Source organism: Mauremys mutica, unplaced genomic scaffold (genome assembly GCF_020497125.1).
Source record: "Mauremys mutica isolate MM-2020 ecotype Southern unplaced genomic scaffold, ASM2049712v1 Super-Scaffold_100355, whole genome shotgun sequence".
Classification (NCBI taxonomy): domain Eukaryota; kingdom Metazoa; phylum Chordata; order Testudines; family Geoemydidae; genus Mauremys; species Mauremys mutica.
Genome location: NW_025423322.1, coordinates 56,209 through 62,632, shown reverse-complemented (window position 1 = coordinate 62,632; position 6,424 = coordinate 56,209). Strand labels below are relative to the sequence as shown.

The 6,424-nt window shown below is 49.6% G+C and overlaps 3 non-coding genes across 3 annotated transcripts; 1 reads left to right on the top strand and 2 right to left on the bottom strand.

Moving 5' to 3' along the window:
- Nucleotides 1-607: 607 nt before the first annotated feature.
- Nucleotides 608-689, bottom strand: TRNAS-AGA. The gene has a single exon. It is a non-coding gene; the product is annotated as a tRNA-Ser (tRNA).
- Nucleotides 690-2,091: 1,402 nt separating this feature from the next.
- On the top strand, nt 2,092-2,163 carry TRNAC-GCA. The gene has a single exon. It is a non-coding gene; the product is annotated as a tRNA-Cys (tRNA).
- A 3,977-nt stretch (nt 2,164-6,140) lies between these two features.
- Nucleotides 6,141-6,212, bottom strand: TRNAG-UCC. The gene has a single exon. It is a non-coding gene; the product is annotated as a tRNA-Gly (tRNA).
- Nucleotides 6,213-6,424: the final 212 nt, after the last annotated feature.

Sequence of the window (6,424 nt, the reverse complement as noted above, 5' to 3'; positions counted from 1 at the left end):
GGGGGGGGCATTGCCCTCTAAACCCCCTGTTCCAGCACCCCTGACACAGAGCTAAGCAGGCAGCAGTGTGTGTGTGCGTGTCAGAGAGTGCTGTGCTGAGCTGAGCCAGTGAGAGAAGGGGGCTGATGTCGGGGCTGTCCCCTGCCTCAGGACTGGTTGCTTCCAGCAGCTGTCTGAACTTAGAGACAGTGTGCGACACACTCACTCTTCCGCAACGCACACACTGTCTCCCCCCCACACACACACACTCTCTACCCCACCACGCACATTGCAGTTGGAAAGCAGCTGGCAATCTAGTAGGATGCCCATGGACCAATGGGATAGAAACCTGCATCATGTGATGCTGTACCAGCCCGTGAGGCATTGCAAACCCTTCCCAAAGCACCCTGCAGCCAGTTGCACAGTGGGATAGCTACCCACAGTGCACTGCTCTCTGTGGTGATCCAAGAGATGCTAGCATGGATGTGCTTTGGTGACACAGGGTGGACATGCAACAGCTGTTCAATTAAAACACTTTAACTTAAGCCGCATTATTCTTTCATGTAGACATAACTGAAGAGTGAGACAAGACCCAGCTCCATTGAAACTAAAGAGCTACAACTTCCTGCGTAGTTGGCAGGATTTGAACCTGCGCAGGGAGACCCCAATGGATTTCTAGTCCATCGTCTTAACCACTCAGCCACAACTACTTGCTTGGTATGTGGCTTTCACTGCACTCTAGTTCTGTTCTCACTGAGTGATCAATTCCAGTTGTTTCCTCAGACCAGCTTCCACAACACACACACTGCTGTGCCCTTGTGTAAGTGTGTCCATGGCTGAACTGCAAGAATTCCTGCTCCTTTCCCTTCTGGCTGGAGCACGAGGAGAGTGTGTTTGTGGTTAATGATGTTGCTGTAGATTTTTGTCCATTTCCTGCCTCGATCAGTCCCTTTCCCGTCATATCCCCAGTACATCAGTGACTGCGATAGCAGGGGGCAGGTTTTCTCTGGGGCACTGAGCTTTGCCAGGGGGTTGATGGCTCCTTTCTTTCCTCACCCTGGAGTAAACTCAGCTTTTTATTCCATCCTTGATGTTTCAAGGAATAACAAGAGATGATCAAAGAAAGAGGTGGACAGGGTAGGTCTCAAGGGAGGGGCAGAGAGGTGTGGGCGATGGATAGGATAGGTCTCAGGGGAGGGGCAGGGGGGGGCAGCAGGCAGACCTTGGGGTTGGGGTAGGGGTGGAGAGGCGCGAGGAGGCCTTGGGGGAGGAGAGGAGCCAGCGACCAGCAGGCCTCAGCCAAAGAGCAGGGGTGGGAAGTGGACAAATGGGAGTGAGGGCGGAGCACAGGGGGGGCCTCGGAGGGAGGAGAATGAGGGAAGGGGGTGGAGTGGGGGGGCAGCACCACGGTCTGGGCAGGGGCCGCCCACAGGATTCAGGGGCCTGGGGCAAAACAATTTCAGGGGCCCCTTCCATAAAAAACAGTTGCAATACTATAGAATCCTGTATTCTCCTGGGGGCCCTGCAGGGCCTGGGGCAAATTGACCCCCCGCCCCCCCTCTGGGCGGCCCTGCCCTCAGCCTCTCCCTGTAAGTCCCCTGCCCCCTAGACTCTCTCCAATTTGTTTCTGTAGTGTGTGTGTGGGGGGGGGGGTGAGAGAACTGGACGCAATGCTCCAGATGTGGCCTCAGCAGTGCTGACTAGAGGGGAATAATCACTTCCCTCGATCTGCTGGCAACACTCCTACCAATCCAGCCCAGTATGACCAGTTACCCATATTGAATGCAGACACAGCAATATCTGATACATTGGTTCCTGTCCATTCAGGAGGTTATTTCCCACCTATTCATAAATAATGAAGCTGCTCTAAGCAGAGGGGAGAGAGCTGTCCCGTCCGTGCAGTTAACCCATCTCCCCGAGAGGTGGTAGCTATGTCAGTGGGGGAAGCTATGTTGGTGGGTGTGCAAGCTGTGGTGTCTACATGTGTATATAAAGTTTAATCAAACCCCATTTTTTAAACCCCTGTGGTCTGGGAATAGGAAAGGAGCTCTCTGAGGCAGAGCCCGTCCTTCAAAATCCTTAAGATCACAGACTGGCCTATGTAAATGTCATGGGGGTATAGCTCAGTGGTAGAGTGTTTGACTGCAGATCAAGTGGTCCTCGGTTCAAATCCAAGTGCCCCCTTACAAGCCTGTTTCTTCAATAAAAATAATTCCATTTCTAGTATGCTCAGGAGCTCTGCTATATAGGGATTCCTGAAATGAATGGACACACTTACTGTTTTCCTGTGCAAATGCATAAACACCTAGCAAACGTCCCCCAGCAGAAATCACTTTCAATCCTCTAAGTGTCTTGGTTTATTTTCATCAATGAAACAAAGACACATGAAGACACATTTGCAGGTCCTTGGCCTCCATGGGCTACAATGTGCAGAAGAACAAGAACCACATCCACTTGGGAGGCATGGACTAGTCCGTATTACCTTTGGTAAGTAAGTTGCCATTGGGACTGAAAACTCTACTGGGGGTGGACAGGAGCCTGTTACAAAACTAAAATAACCAAGATTTACAAACTCCCTGTTACACATTCAATCCTCTGTTTGTGCACACGGCATCAACTGGGGCTCTAATAAATGGCAGCCTTCCTTTAACACAGATCGTTGTTCCTTGCAATTTTCAGATACATTCGAATGGCAGCTGTTTAGAGGTCATGTGCTGCTAGTTCATGAGCAGCAGCAGAGTCTCTGTACGTTTACCAACCGTAGAGCTGGGTGTGTCTGCATCCAAGTAACTGCAGAGTCAGTGTAGTCCCAGACAGTTAATGGCACAGTCTCACTTTCTGATCTCATTGATCATTTGGGTAGAAACAGCAACGGTTTGGTGGGTTTTGGTTTTTTTCCCCTTCGTTTTCTCCTAAGGAATGTGTGATCTTGAGCATGTTAGTTTAAGTTCCCTGTGGGTCAGGAAAATTCCATCTCTTTGAAATAGCTAGGAAGTGACCTGTTTGTATAACCTAGAATAAAGGAGCTTTTGTAAAGCAGTTTTGCCTTTAAATATACTGGGATAAAAATAGTAAACAGTAAATTCCACAGCCAGACACCAGGCCAGGATCAATTGATGGGGCCAGGATCAATTAATTACAGAAGAAACAAACTCTTGGGAAGTAAATGTAATTTGTCCCCAAACCTTTCCTTGTTCTCATATGCTATCAGGGATTCTCTTCTAGAGGGCAGAGTTAAGGTTATCTGGGCATATACCATCACTCTGTATTCCCTGTTTTTCCAGAGTTTGAGTTTTACTGAAGTTGATGTTCTGGAAGGTAAGAGATATTCACAGTCAAAGTTAACTCTCTGTTAACAAAGGTTTTGTTATTGGCAAATAATGAGACTAATCCCTCACTGCGGTAATTCCACTGACTTCAGTGTACTCTTTCCTCATTTCTAGTTCCAAAAAAATAAGCAAATTAAAACAATATTGAGAACTAAAATGCTGTGAGAAAATGGAAATTTTAGTAGCTCAGATTTCAGTTTCTTCTGTGTCTTGTGCGTGTGTAAATGGCACAACATGTTAATTTATAAGCACATCTTTCTTAACTTCTTTAAATATTCTGTAGTACATTAACTATATCCAGTGTGTTGTTCAATGCAGTGAGGTTTTCATGCATTGACCAAAACATATTTTTCATGTTATGTAAATGAACACAACTCATTGAACACAAAATTGTGTATTTCATGCTGTGAACTGTGTTGGTAGCTCAGATTAATAGGTTTGTTTTTTCTCTCTCTCTCTCCATGAAAAAAGGAAGAAACCGTGAAAATACCCATGGGAGAGAGGGGGTTTCTGAGAGCTGGAGTAGATATGGAGATATTTATGAAAGGGGGAGAGGCCAAAGTAGGGCCATAGCTGGAGCAAAGGGGGAGGTTTTTTGTGCAGTTTCATTTCAGCCAGCCTCACATCCTGTAGTCCCTACTTCCCCACCCCCTCAACAAAGCCACCTGTGACTCCTGAGACAGCCCCACTGCAAAAACTGCAGAGCCCCCAGCACTCCCTCTCCTAGCTGGATCCCCTGGCAACCAGAGCTCTCCGCAGAACTGCCGTGGTTGCTCCCCTGGGTCTCTGGTCAAGGACGGCTACTGGCTTCTCCTGAGAATGCAGCTGAGAAATGATTCACCCTTCTCTAGATTCTCGCCTGTGGGCTGTGAGAAGCAAGATGGGGCCTGTATGATAAAGTCCATGCAACATTCCCCTCACATCCCAGCCCTGGTATGTCACCAGTAGCTGCTGTCCCTGGGTAGCAGCCAAGGATGTTTCCCACCATTCAGGAGACCCCAGCCTGGGACTAAAGTCAGCCCAGCCCAGCCCCCACACCTTAAAGTGAATAAGGAAAAGTTATTTACTTGTTCCCATAATATAGGAACTAGGGAACACCAAATGAAAGTAATAGGCAGCAGGTTTAAAACAAATAAAAGGAGGTTCTTCACACAGTGCACAGTCAACCTGTGGAACTCCTTGCCTGAGGAGGTTGTGAAGGCTAGGACTATAACAGGGTTTAAAAGAGAACTAGATAAATTCATGGAGGTTAAGTCCATTAATGGCTATTAGGCAGGCCGTGTAAGGAATGGTGTCCCTAGCCTCTGTTTGTCAGAGGGTGGAGATGGATGGCAGGAGAGAGATCACTTGATCATTACCTGTTAGGTTCACTCCCTCTGGGGCACCTGGCATTGGCCACTGTTGGCAGACAGGATACTGGGCTGGATGGACCTTTGGTCTGAGCCAGTACGGCCATTGTTATGAAGGGAGGGAGAAAGCACTGCAACAGAGTTTCTGTAGTATATTGGTTATCATGTTTGCCTACCACATAAAAGGTCCCTGGCTCAAAACCAGACAGAAATAGGAGGGCTTACTATTTCTGCCTGTCCAGCAAGGCGCTCCTACTGCTGCCACTGGTCCGTCCCTGTGATAACCCCAACTCCTGCATGGCAGAGGGTGGTGAAATGAGCTGAGAAAAAACCTTGGCATCAGCAGGGGAAAGCTAGAGGATCTGGGCCACTCACCTTTTGAAGGCTTGTGGCTTGGTCTCCTCTGCCCTGGGAGGTTGGCCTATGGCGGCCGGCTCTTCCTGCTGCCTCCTCTGTGTGACTTGCCAAAGGAGGAAGTGAGGCAGCAATGGGGCAAAAGAGGAAAGTCGAGCTGAGGAAGGCAGGGCAGAAGCTAAGCGCCTCAGTGCGGCTAAGTGGGGTTAGTAGAGCACCACCAGTCGTTCTGCAAAGCCTGGGGAGGTGCGGTTGGCTGCTGGGAGGCAGAATCCTGTGCCTGCCTCTTGGCTTCCCAGGGATGGCTACTTGCAGCCCAGGAGAAGAAGGATGGTTCTGGGTGAAAGGAAGACAAGCAAAGCTCTGGGAGGAAATTTGGGTGCGGGGTGCGGGCTCTGTGCTGGGGGGGGGTTGGGGTGCAGGAGGGGTGGCGCTTACCCCGGCCAGTGCAGCTCCCAAAGTGACTGGTACACACAACCCTGCGGAAGCAGGTCCTAGGTGGGTGGGGCCAGGGGGTCTCCATGTGCCGCTGCCTGCAGGCACCGCCCCCAGAGCTCCCATTGGCTGCAGTTCCTGGCCAATGTGGGCTGCGGAGTTGGTACTCGGGGCAGGGGCAGTGAATGGAGACACTCCCCCGCCACAGGGGATGCTGGGACATGCCGGCCACTTCTGGGAGAGGCACGGAGGGATGGAGGCAGAGTGGGCAGGGAGCCACCTCAGTGCTGCTGGCACATCTCTGCACACCCATGGGGCGAGGGAGCAGAGGGCCCCATGTGCTGCCTGGGGTAGGGGCAGTGCACAGAGCTGCCTCCCCTCCCGGGTCTATTACAGGAGTGGGTGGGTGGGGTCTTTTGGCCTGCAAGGTGCAGCAGGTCGGTCTAGATGATCACACTGGTCCCTTCTGACCTTAAAGGCTCTGAGTCTAAAAGGGAGAGGGAAGAAAAGAAATTAAAAAAAAAATAAACCAAATATTGTAATACCAGGATAACTCCAACAGCTCATTGTATAGTCCCGCCCCTTTCTTCTGTTTTGAATGACCTGCAGCACATTGATTCTCTCATTCTATTGATAAACTGATACAACGTGACTGAAATTAAACCAATTCCCAGCAGAGAAAACATCACATGCCTGCATTGGCTGGGAATCGAACCCGGGTCAACTGCTTGGAAGGCAGCTATGCTCACCACTATACCACCAATGCATTTGGCAAAAGGACCACTTATGCTTGCCCAATGAGGCTAGAGCAGCATTGAGGAGATTTTCTGCCAGTTAAAATGTACTGGATTCTCATCACTAAAAAAAAAACCTCCATCTTCACCTGGGTTTGAACCATCAGCCTTTCATTTAGCCACCAAAGTTATTAATCACAGGGTATGTCTACACTACAGGATTATTCCGATTTTACAGAAACTG